The sequence below is a fragment of the Arvicola amphibius genome, chromosome 6 (genome assembly GCF_903992535.2).
Source record: "Arvicola amphibius chromosome 6, mArvAmp1.2, whole genome shotgun sequence".
NCBI classification, from domain to species: Eukaryota; Metazoa; Chordata; class Mammalia; order Rodentia; family Cricetidae; genus Arvicola; species Arvicola amphibius.
Genome location: NC_052052.2, coordinates 114,882,426 through 114,894,834, shown reverse-complemented (window position 1 = coordinate 114,894,834; position 12,409 = coordinate 114,882,426). Strand labels below are relative to the sequence as shown.

Genomic DNA, 12,409 nt, shown 5'->3' with positions numbered 1-12,409 from the left:
CAACAAGTTCACAAATATTTCAACAAGCCACAATTTAATAGTGTCACTCCCTTTGGTTTCTTTCAAACCATCACAGATGTGAAAATAGATCTTCTAGCTCACAAGTTATTACATCTTTACAGTAAATAAAAGACGTTTAGCCGCTGCATATTCATAATGATGGAAATCATTTGCAACTAAATAGTAAGGTATTGCAAAATAAATAAAATAATCATTTTTCAGAAATGAAAAGTCAGGAACCAGTGAGATGGCTCAGCAGGTAAAAACACCTGCCACCAAACCTGATAAGAGTTCAGTTACCAGAATCCACATGATGGAACAATTTTGAGTTGTGTTTTGACCTCTATCCACACAGAGAGACACATATACATATGCACAGATATAGACCATACAAAGATTTTTAAAAATGTAGTATTAATGATAATAATAATAATAATAATAATAATAATAATAATAATAATAGAGATGAGTGGTCAGAACCTTCCTGATACAGCTAAAGGTTCTCAGCTAATTTTATGGTCTAAATTAATGTTATTCTTTTCTTTTCTTTTGTTTGTGTTGGGGGAATATAGGGCAAATAAAGATATAGTTTAGGAAATGATATTTTAGAAGCAACTAGATGGAACAGAAATTACAGCCATGATATAATGTTTTCTAAAGCTATTTATTATTTTTTTATTATTGTGTATGTGGGCACGTGCACACACTCATATGCACCCCATGATGAGGACATGTGGAGGCCTGAGGACATCTTGCAGAAGTCGGTTTTCTGCTTTCCCCATGTGGTCCCCAGGGATCTTAGGTCATCATGCTCAGTGACAAGCACCTTTACTCATTGAGCCATCCCATCAGCCAGACAAAGTTTTAAGTTGTGACGTAAAATGGAAAATAAAACAAGAGAGATAGAATTAGAAACACACATAAATGGGCTTTGTGTGTGTTTGCATATTGAAGAGCTGTAGACTTGGACTGCCTTTATGTGGAAGTTTGATCTCCAGCATCAAGGAAAACAATACTCAAGGAAGTAGCAAAATGAACTCATTCTGTCAAAAGGACAAGGCAAGAAACTTTGCATAAAAAACTCAGATGTCCAACTCAGGACAGGGGAGAATAGTTTAAGAAATAAAAAAATATACCATGTGATTTATATTTAGGATCTGACAGTCAAATTCATCCCAGTTCTCTAGAGTGTATTCTAATAGCAAGCCTGAGGAATAAGGGCAATTTATCCCATCATGATGTGCCCAGACATTTTGGAAAGCTGAGGAAAAATTGCTACCTATGACTAAGGAAACAGTATCCTCTTGAGGTTCTTATTGTCTTTAATTAAAAATTTTAAGAAAGGACTCAAAAGGAACCTTGGGGGCAATTTTTATCATAATTTAAAGATAATTCCCAAGAGGACAAGCTTTAAATCTCAGCAGCTGTAAGAAAGAAGATTGAGAAAAACATTCATGGCATTTGAGTTAAGTGGGCATAATCCAGAGGGTGGGAAAGTAGCCATATGGTAAAAAAAATAAAGGGGGGGGACAATTAGAAAAGAAATGAAACAGACTTGGGGTCTGGTCAGCATCTGAATAAAAGACAGACAAGAAGGAAAAGGAAACACTAATGTCTTACTGAGTCTGACTCAGCACTCAGCAGAGCCTTGTGGCAGCCCTCCCTGTAGCAACTGCACAGATGGCAGAGATTCTTCAAAGAAAGTTATGTTATCTCATTACAGAGATAATTATTTCTCCTGTCTTTTTAGCTTGGTCTAAAGTGGGTCTGCCTAAGGGTCATCCCTTAGCCAGATGACTGATGGGCTCAGTCTGGGTCTCTTGTGGAGAGGACCTAACCTGATCCTCTGTTCTTATTGAGCATCCCATGGAATAAGAATCATCTTGCTGAACCACCTGCAAAGAACCAAGTTTCAGTATTGGTTCCCTGCCTTGTTGAGCGGCCTAAAAAAGGGCACAGTCTCTGAGAACCAAAATTCCAGGGATAACCCTAAAATAAAGATGCCACCTCTGATGAAACAGCCGCCAATGAAACCTAAGAATCTAAACCCCTGAGGGGAAGTGACTCCTAAGCATGCAACTGGGGAAAGAGCCAGGGGACACTTACCTAGGTGACATGCTAGGGATGCTTCAGGGATCAGAGGTACTTTGTAAAGACAACCAAATGTGGCTTCTTAGAGGAAGGGAACAGAGTGGAAGAGGTAAGGAAAGAAAAACCTACAAGAAATATACGCCTGCAGTTGGGCAGATCTGCCTGAGATAAGTTGCACTTCCTATTGCACCGTGTGTTGGGAACAGAGCCCAAAATAGAACCTGGGATTAGAGAGCAGCCTTTTCACCCATCTATGCCGAAAGTCCTTGGGATTATTCTGTGAAGAAAGAGGTCTCTTCACTGAGTTGTTTGCCAGGAGAGCAGGGCTTCTCATTCTTCTAAGGGCTATAGTTTTCATAAGTAAGACAGAGAGAGATGTCGAGGCCTGATGAAGGAGTAGCCCTGACCAGGGATGATCAGTTGTCTCCAAAGATCATCACAGTTCACCAAGTTTCCTTATGCCAAAGAAAGAGCATTCAGACTGGCGCCACCCAATATGTTTTTCTTTAGTGGTTTGGAGTCCTAGGTTGGTAACATTTACTGGAGAATAGCAGTAACGGGAAGATATGAGTTTATTTGGAGACATTGTTCAGTACAATGAGCAAAGAACTCAGAACTTCCCGCCTGTGAGTGTGTGGGGTTTGTACACAGTACAGTCTGTGGTTGGCTGGTAGCTATTGTAGACGTTGACTGACTGGGGAAACAGAGGTTCTGTTCGGGGTTTCAGCCTTATTCATTTAGAATCTGGAAACGGACTCTGGAGGAAGCTCAAGGACAATTTTATTAAACCTTGAGGGAAACATCAGGAGAGGCAGGTTGTAAATCCTGGCAGCTGCAGTTAAGACACAGATAGAAAGAAAGCTATGCCTTTTAAACTAGACATGGAGGTTGGAGAAATGGTGGGAAAGTCCAGAGAATCAGCTAAAGCATGGTTAGGCTTAGGGGTGGTATCCCTCAAAAAAAGAGATGCAGAAAAGGAAAAGTCATGCTTAGCATGGAAAACATGCTTAGTGCTGGGCTATTGATTTGAGTTCCAAGGTCATAGGATTCCAAGCTATTATATCTCAGAAGGAAAGATGGTACTTGGGCCACATGACTAGAAATAGAAGCAGATAGAGTTTATTTAAGAAAGGGCAAGTACTTCTGAGAGTAGATGTGGATAAGAGAGAAGGAGAAAGAGCAGAGAGGCACTGGGCCATGAGGTACATATGGCTTTTTAGGCATCTACAGTGTCATCCCCTGATTTTGATCCTTCAGTTCAGCCCTCATTCTCCCATCACATAGCTGTGGGACTTGATCAGGTTGTAACTGTGCCTTGACCTGAATGCAGTTGGGGGTGTTGCTTTCGCTGTCCATTTGCTGTCCTGAGTTCCTCTACCAGGAACATAGCCAGAAGGGGTTTGCTTGCAGTCCAGGGTCTGTGAATGCCAGTTTGTCCGGTTGTTTATTTGAGATATATACTGTATCACACATAGAGCTGTAGAGAAATGAGGATACAAAAATGAAGAGATTTTCCATTTGATTCAAAGATCTCATGCTTTGGAATGTCTCAACAACACCCTGAAAATGACTAATTTTCTCAACATTATTTGTAATAGCACAAAATAGAAATTATTGAAATGCCATCTACAAGCAGATTAGTTAAATACAAAATGTCATATCCATAAAATTTAGAATGATCTAGCAAAAATAAAAAAAATTAAAATAAGAGGGAAAAGGGAAAGAATGAGGCCGGAGTTCTTGTTTTAAGTAAGTGTTGTGATGCATGGTTGTGTTTATTATATGTTTCCTTTTAGACAAAGAGGAGATATATAAATACATATAGGATCTACCTTAAGCTCATAATATACGCAGCTGTGGAAGTGGGCGGGGTCAAAACCTGAAGAACAACACTGGAGGGTCATTTGTTTGCCTGTATTTTGTTATGCACTTTCAATTCTGATGTCTAATGAAAGCTTTGTGTGATTAAGGATAATAATACATTCCAAATAAATACAAAAAAGAGACAATCTTTTCTTTTTGAGTAGGTCACGAAGAAGCGATGAGTTAGTTAGTACTCGTTCTCATAATGCAAAGCAAATAAACACATGTGAAGCAATCATTGTCAGACCCTGAAGGGATCCAGGGCAGGACAGGTATGGAGCTTGCAGACAGAGGAGACACAGGAAAAACTACCCCAATGCATGCTCTTCCCAGTCTTCTGCTCTGAGCAGGTTCAAGAAAACAGCACCAGAAAGTCTGAGAAACCCCTTTATGATTGTCAGATGATATTGAGGAAACTGGGGTTCACTCCTGGGGTTCTTAGTGTCATTAATAACCAGAAAGTGGCAGACAGTTTTATTAAAGTTTTAAAGGAAAATAAAAGCTCAGGGCAGGTGTGCTGAAGTCTTGGAAGCTGCCCAGTGGAGAAGAATGGAGAATAGAAGGAAGATAGAAATGCCATGCCCTTTGAATCAAGCCAGCATGGAGGCCAGTCACATGGTAGGCAGAAGGAGGCTTTAGAAAAACAGAAAGGGAGCCAAAGTGTCCAAAGAGCCATACTTAGCTTCTAGGTCAGCATCTGAAAGAAAGAGGAAATGTCATCCCTTTCTGAGAACCTCAGAAAGGGTTCATTACAACCTCATGGCGGCAGGAACTCTGGGAAGAAGAGCTATGGTATCTCAGTAAAGAAATAATTATGCCACCTCTCTGCTTAGCATGACTTAAAGTGACTTAGAGATGGTCCTTCCTTCCTTAAGGATGGTCCCTTAGCCAGGTCTTTGACCTAACACAACAGGAACAATAGGTCTCCATCCAGGCCAGTGATTCTGTCCTCTTGACCAGAAGGACTTTCTATTAATAGTACTTTATTGATACTTTAACAGCTGAGGAATAAATAATATTGCAAATTTTATTAAAAGACAGAATTTTACCATTCAGCACAACAAAAAGCAAAACCTCAAACAGTCAGTATAATTGCGACTAAAGTTTCAGAAGAAAGGAGACAAAAACTATAGCAGAAAAAAGTATTTGAGGTAATAAGGTAGAGAAAATATAATGAAAATTTAAACATAAATACATGACAATGATTAGCCAAGCCACAACTGGCCAAAAGACAGATGACAATTGACTTTGAGTTGCCCATCCCCAAATGATACGTCTGCCCCTCAACCCCTGTACCTCAGGCTCAGGGAAACATGGCAGAAGAGGAAGTAGGAAGAGTGTATGAATCAAAGCAGCAGCATGGAATATCTGCTACAAGTTGGTGTCTTCTATGTATGCAAATCATCATGCCAGTGTGAATGAGCAGTTCACAAGGGGGCAGGGGACTTCTTCCATAGAAGAGCTATAGCAACTAATGGTTGCTGCAAACTGAGAATCAGTCTTCTATAAGGACAAGACCCCTGGTAGATTAGCCAGTCCTGAGATGCCAGTGCTAAACACATATGGGGAATAGTAAATGACCCCAAGACAGTTCGTTTATATGCATATATATATATATAATAATTTTTATTAAAGAAGAAGCCATAAATTTGAGGAGTTGAGAGTGGTATGGGAGGAATTTGAGGGAGGAAGAAAGTGATGTAAATACCGAACTCACATATGAAATTCTCAAAAGGTAAATTTTAAAAACTTTAAGAAAATAGTAAAATACATAAAACAAAGATTGGAATTCTGGGTGCTCTCTCCTTGTTGGTGGAGCTTTCATTACTATCAGAGCCTAGACCCTAGGATCCCCAAGAAGCTAGACTCGGCTACATGTCTTCGGGCCATTCATCCCCAATACTCAGTGAACAGTCACAACACGTGATGGTGGAAAGCGGAGAAAGGAGATTAGCTCAGTTTGCCCACATTGGGAAGAACAGATGAAGATGTCTAATTGATGAGTTCTGTGAAGACTTTTCTGACTGGTGAATTTAAAGGTGTGAGGGAATGCAGACAACCAGTTACCACCCATGCCAACCTGGGCCTCTGGGTTCATTGTCTCATACATAAGGAAGGACTGACAGACAAGGCACACCAAACACAATCAATGAAAGCAGGCTTCCTAGAGAAAATCAGGGCAAGGACTGAAGAGTAGAAGAGAGAAAATTGACAGCTGTGTATAATCTCTTCCGGTTGGGGCAAGTTTGTCTTCTGGTTTTCTCCTTTGCCCAGCATGAGACTCCTGGGAATGCTTCACTTTCTTCAGGACCATTGTTTCAGTAATCTAATTCAGAAGGAAGAGGCGCGTATCTCTCTTCAAGGTATCTTTGCTCCTGCTGGGATGGTTGCAGGTTGAATTCATTTTCAGGAGCTTTTATCCTTAAAATGAATCTAATCCCTCAAGAGTACCCAAGATGATACTACTCCACATATCATCTAACCAGGAAAAATGTAAGCAAGACCTCTCTTGCAAGTCAGAAAGAGTTCTGCATCTGACAGTGTAGAACTATTTTGTGTACTTTGCAGAGAAGCAGTTTATATGTATATTCATTTAGAGCCACATTTGCATAAAAGAAATGAATATATACCATATATTTATGTGTACTCATAGTTAACTTAAACCTTTAGTTTTTCCAGTTGTACGTATACCATGTTATACTTTTTCCATCCATTTTTTATTATTAATTTTCAGTGTTCTAAGGACAAAATCTGCAATTTGTTCTTCTAAACACATTTGTGTGTGTGTGTGTGTGTGTGTGTGTGTGCATGTATATCTACATGCCATGGTTTATGTATAGAAGTCAAAGTGAAATAACGCATGAGAGTTGATTCTCTCCCTTCATGATATGGAGTCTCAGGATCAAACTCAGTAACTCTAATTAGGTAGCAAGTGCCTTTACCTGCTGAGCCATTTTGCTAGCTCAGAAGCGGATTTTTATACAATTTAGTCTAGTTCTAATGTTGATCTTTTTTTCTGAGAATTTAATTCTCACAAGTGATTTAAACTTCACATGTCACATGATTCAGGAAACAGATTTAGGTGATTTGTTCTGTATATATTTTTTTGGTGTGACTCTTGCTCTGCCCCATGTAAGTGGCTGATCCAATTTGTTTAATATTTATATATGTATGTATGTATGTATGTATTTATTTATAAAACAGGGCACCAGAAAAGAATGTTAGTTTGAATATATATTTATTATATGGCATATATATATATATGTTACAAGGCACTGGGAATCATTTTAGGGTGCTCAAGGCAATCAATTTTTGTAGGAGAAAAGGTTTATTTAAAATTGTGATCAAAACTATTTAAACTAATAATTTTAAACTTAAATCTCTAGACTGTCCATCAATGCATTTGAATTAAAAGAGAACTGAAAAGCTAAGACAGGGTTGAAGATTATCCTCAGTTTTAACTGTCAATTTGACATGGCATAAAACACTGACTGTCAACCTTCATAATGTCAGGACCCTTTAATATACAATTAATTTAATATACAATTCCTCATGACCCCCAACCCTAAAACTATTTTTGTTACTACTTTTTATCTATAATGTTGTTACTGTTATGAATCATAATGTAAATATCTGTGTTTTCCAATGGTCTTAGGTGACTTCTAATAGGTTGGGTCCTGTAGATTAAGAACCACTAGTACAGAGTCATGTGAAAAGGGAATTTGAATTGAGGGATTGCCCAGGTCAGATTAGCCTGTAGTAATGTCTGTGGGGGATTGTTCTGATTGGTAATTGGTATAGAAGAGCCCAGACACTATGGTGGCACTGTTCCCTGGCAGGTGAACCTTGAATTTCTAAAAAAAAATTATCTAAGCATGTGTGAGCGACGAAGCAATGTTTTTTCATTGTTTCTGTTTTAAGATCTTGCTTGAATTTCTGCCTTGATTTCCATCAAAAATAAAGTATGACCTGAAAATGTGAAATAAATTCGTTCCTTCACTAAGTTGCCTTTTGTTAGGGAATTTTATCACAGCAATAGAAACCAAACTAGAACAGGGTTGTAGTTTGGTTGGTAGGATGCTTACCTGGCATGCATGGAACCACCCCCAACACTGCATAAAAACAGGAGTAGTGGCACACATCTGCAATCCCATGCACAAGCTACAGAATCAGAAGTTCAAGGTTGACACTGACTGCATAGCAAGTTCAGCCTATCTAAAAATCAAAAGGCCAGAATGCCTTTTCTTGTGTACACCTCTGTTGGCGGAGGCATGCTCGTTCAATCCTGGCCATTCATATTTGAAATAACCACACAGAGATTGTATTAATTCAATCACTGCTTGGTCTATTAACTCTAGCTTCTTATTGACTAGCTCTTACATCTTAAATTAACCCATTTCTATCTTAAATTAACCCATTTCTATTAATCTGTGTATTGTCACATGGCTGAGGCTTACCAGGTAAAGTTCCAGGGGTCTGTCTCGGGTGGGGCTACAAATCTTCTCCCTGACTCTGCCTACTCTCTCTCTATATATATTTTTTCCAGTCTGGCTATATTCTGTTAAGCCATTTGCTGAGAGAAGCTTATTTATTCATTAACTAATAAAACCAACATATATATAGAAGGACTTCCCACACCACACCTCCCTCAATTCTTTCTCTCTGAAGACTGTGAGTGCACGAACCACCTCCCTCTACCCTCAGCTGTTTGAAAGCATGCTTATTTAAAGAAAAAAGGCATTCTTGTATTTATTGTGCGGGTATTTTTAAAATATTGATACTTTTAACCCCTAGGTGAGAAATAAAATCATCAAGGCTTTCCAGGGACTCCCTCCTCTGTTGTGGCCTTCATGAAAGAAAGCTTTTCAGTATCTCATTGTCAATCACCTCTCATCTATCAGCTTCCAAGTCTCCTTGAACCGTAGTCTTCCCTGAGCCTGGAGGTGGGGATCCTCATCCCACCAGATAAAGCAGTCTGTGGACAACAGCGGCCTCTCGGGGAGGACAGCTGTACTCTCGAAAGAAGTGCTGAAAGGACCATAAAAACATTTCCTGAAGAAAGGCCTTCCTGAAAAACTAGTGTCGGGGAATGGCAGAGCACCTGAAGAAATGGGGGGAAAAGTAGATTATGAAAGAAAAACTCCATGCCAGTAACCAGGAACAGAGTTTAGGCATTGTGTATAATCCTCTGTCTTTTAAAAGTCAAGGAACCAGGACACTGTCTTACATTCTTTTCCTGCTGCAGTAAAATACTCTTGAGAAAAGTACTTTAAAGGAGAAAGAGTTGATTGTAGTGCACAGTTCTGGGTTATAGTCTATTGTAGGCATGGTGCCACATCAGCAGGAGCTACAAGCTGTTGATCCATTAAGTGCACAGTCAGAAAAGGAGAAAATGCATGCTGACCAGGGCTCAGTGCATATCCTCCACACTTTAGTAGTGCAGGATTATATGCCTAGGGAATGGTGACACCCACAGTGGGCAGATCTATTCACCTCAATCAATGCAATAAAAATAATCCTCTAGGAGCATGCTGGGGGCTCATCTTCTGGGTGATTTAGATTCTACCAAGTGGATGATTAACACAAACAATCACAGATTAGATTGTGTAATATTCTGTTAAGATAAATTTATACATAGTGAAATGCATGATACTCCTTCTGGTCAGAAATGTAGGATGTAAGTCTATCATTTTAACCTATTGTGTACAGATTTTTTTTCATGGCTACAATGCAAGTAGCTAATCCACAGTCAAATTTATCCCCATTATGGAATGCAAACATAAGGGTTAAATCGGGGGCTCTGAAAGTCCTCTAGTAAAGGAAGACGCCAGAACTCATACAATGAAGAAATCTCTTCTACTTGAGCTTTGTACAAAACAACCACAGACAATAGGGGTTGCCTCCTCTTTATAAGGACCCAGAATATTAGGTATGGTACCTTTTTCTGATTCTAGATTTGTCTTGGCTATTGGAAACAAAGATTTTCTTTTTTCTCTTCCTTCCTTTTAAAATTTTATAACAAAAGTGTAATTGTGTCTCTCAGAGATAGCAGGGATTTTTTTTATAAGGATCTAGAAAGATTGAAAAGATACATGGAAAGAAAAAGCTGCTTCTCATAATTCCAGTATATTGGAGGATACTCTCCATAAGGGCATCTCTAATATCATTTTAGGACCTAACTAATACATTTGACAAAATAATTGTCTCAAATACAGAAGAATCCATCTGTTGTTTTTGTCTAAGTTTGTAAATTGATTTTACCAATAAAGATTCAGGAGCCAGATGCTGGGGTGAAAATCTGCTATCCCAGAGAGGGCAGAAAAAGCTCTAGACTGACCTTCCTCCTCCACCAATGTCTCAGAAAGAAAACTTTCTACAGTACTGTCTCAAACAAAACTCCTCAAACTGAATGCCCCTCCCTTCTACTTCCTGTGCATCTCTCTATCCATCTTCCTGACTCCCTCTTACTCTCTATGGCTTTTTCCTGTCAACTGATTGCTTGTTCCACCTCTTAACCCCATGGTTGACTTTACTTAATCCTGCTTACAGCATTCAAGCAGAAATCTCTTGGATAAAAGGTGTATGCTAGGGCTGAATCATTCCACAACTAGAAATAGACTTTTCAAGTAAATAATGCAACCTGGGGTTCACAGTGTAGTCAAATATCCTGCAACACCCACATTAGAGAGCTGGTGCATATTTCTTAAACCTAACTTAGGAAATGCTTTGGTCTCATTCACACAGATATAGGGATACACATAAGGCTTTACATGAGATACCCCTTTGAGAAAGGCACCTAAATTAGCTTCACCTGGGTATAACAAGAAACAGAACTCATGAAGCAAAAGCAAGTGACCTCAGGCGCGTGGTCCTGAAAATGGTTAATAAATCAAGGGAGATTGCATACCCAATGCAGATGTGTGTGAACTAAACACTCTGAAGCTGGTTTTGCTGAAGTGCTGGCTCCTTACTTGGGTCCACAGCATGGAGTCCCTGGGCATTGTCAGAGACTGAGTCTATCCACTTTGGACTTTAGAACCAAGATAGAACAGAGAGCTTTGATCTAAGTGTCATAGGTCATGGCTGGCAGCTGGGTATTCAGCTGGAAAGGATCTTGCTGGGCTGCTTTTCTGTTGAAAGTGTTGCTCTTAATCAGTGTTTTTGTCAAGTGGGGGGCAGTGGAAGCCCTCCTTGCCTCTGTTGCTTCTCCTTTCAGACGTATCTGAAAGATGCTTTCTGACAATCCTGGCTTTAATTGTATGGATATTTTGAAAGTCACCTTGGTTCCAGGAGCATTTTCAGAAGACAATGTGATCCTAAGAAAAGAAAGAATACCAAGTAAGTTTTCTCCAGAGAAACTACTGAAGCCTAAATTGAAGGATATTGTTCCTAATATATTTCTATGAAATTCCATGGTACAGACAAATAAACCTTACCACATCTTTATGAAATCCACAAAAAGGAGAGAATAACATGGGACTCATCATAAATACCCTATCCCTATTTAAAAAATAATTGTGGCTTCCACAAATGGAACTGTGCCTTTTGCTATGAGGTAATGACAATATATAGAGAACTGGATTATGATCCATAACTCAAAATTGCTCTCACATGGGAAAAGTCTTTTGCATTTTAGTGTCACGAAGGGATGGATGATCTGTATGGTCAGTTAGGGAAGTATTTACTTAACAAGAGTGGGTCATAATGACTTTGTAATAAAAGGTATCAATTTGGGCACAGGAATGGTTCATTTCATAATGTGTATGCCAAACAAGTTGCGACATGATTTTGCAACACCTAGTTAAAAAGTTGAGCGTGGTGTGATATGTTTGTAATGCCAACACTGGGAGGTGGAGACAAGAGGATCTGTAGGCCAGCCAGTCTAGACTACTTGGGGAGTTCTAGGTAACCAAAAGCCATTGTCCCCAAAAGTAAGACAGATGGCACCAGGGTTCAACTTCTAATGTTGACCTGTGATATGCACATTAGCACATACATGTGAACACACAGGCACACACACACATACACACACACACATACACACACTTCAGTCTTCTATCAAACAAAAAACCTGGGGCATTGTGAAAAGTACTTCATCATTTGACTTTATGCAAGGGGGTGATCCTGGGTAATTATAGTGGCCTCATTTAATCTATTCCAGGGTCTTTACAACATGAATAGAGGCTTCAGCTAGCAAGAGCAGCAAGTCCAGGACTTACTGCTGTAGGAGGAGGCTGCTTATTAGTTCCCGGCCACTTAGCCCTGAAATAATTACACAGAAGCTGTATTATTTAAATCACTGCTTGGCCCATTAGCTCCAGCTTCTTATTTGTTAACCCTTACATATTAATTTAACCTATTTCTATTAATCTGTGTATTGCCATGTGGGTGTGGCTTACCAGGTAAAGTTCCTTCCAGCATCTGTCTCCAGCAGGGGCTACATGGCTTCTCTCTG

At 39.4% G+C, this 12,409-nt stretch overlaps 1 long non-coding RNA gene across 1 annotated transcript; it reads right to left on the bottom strand.

Moving 5' to 3' along the window:
* Positions 1-2,639: 2,639 nt before the first annotated feature.
* On the bottom strand, positions 2,640-11,251 carry LOC119817022. The gene is made up of 2 exons (XR_005285874.1): positions 10,862-11,251; positions 2,640-3,568 (listed from the first exon to the last, which is right to left on the bottom strand). It is a non-coding gene; the product is annotated as an uncharacterized LOC119817022 (long non-coding RNA).
* Positions 11,252-12,409: the final 1,158 nt, after the last annotated feature.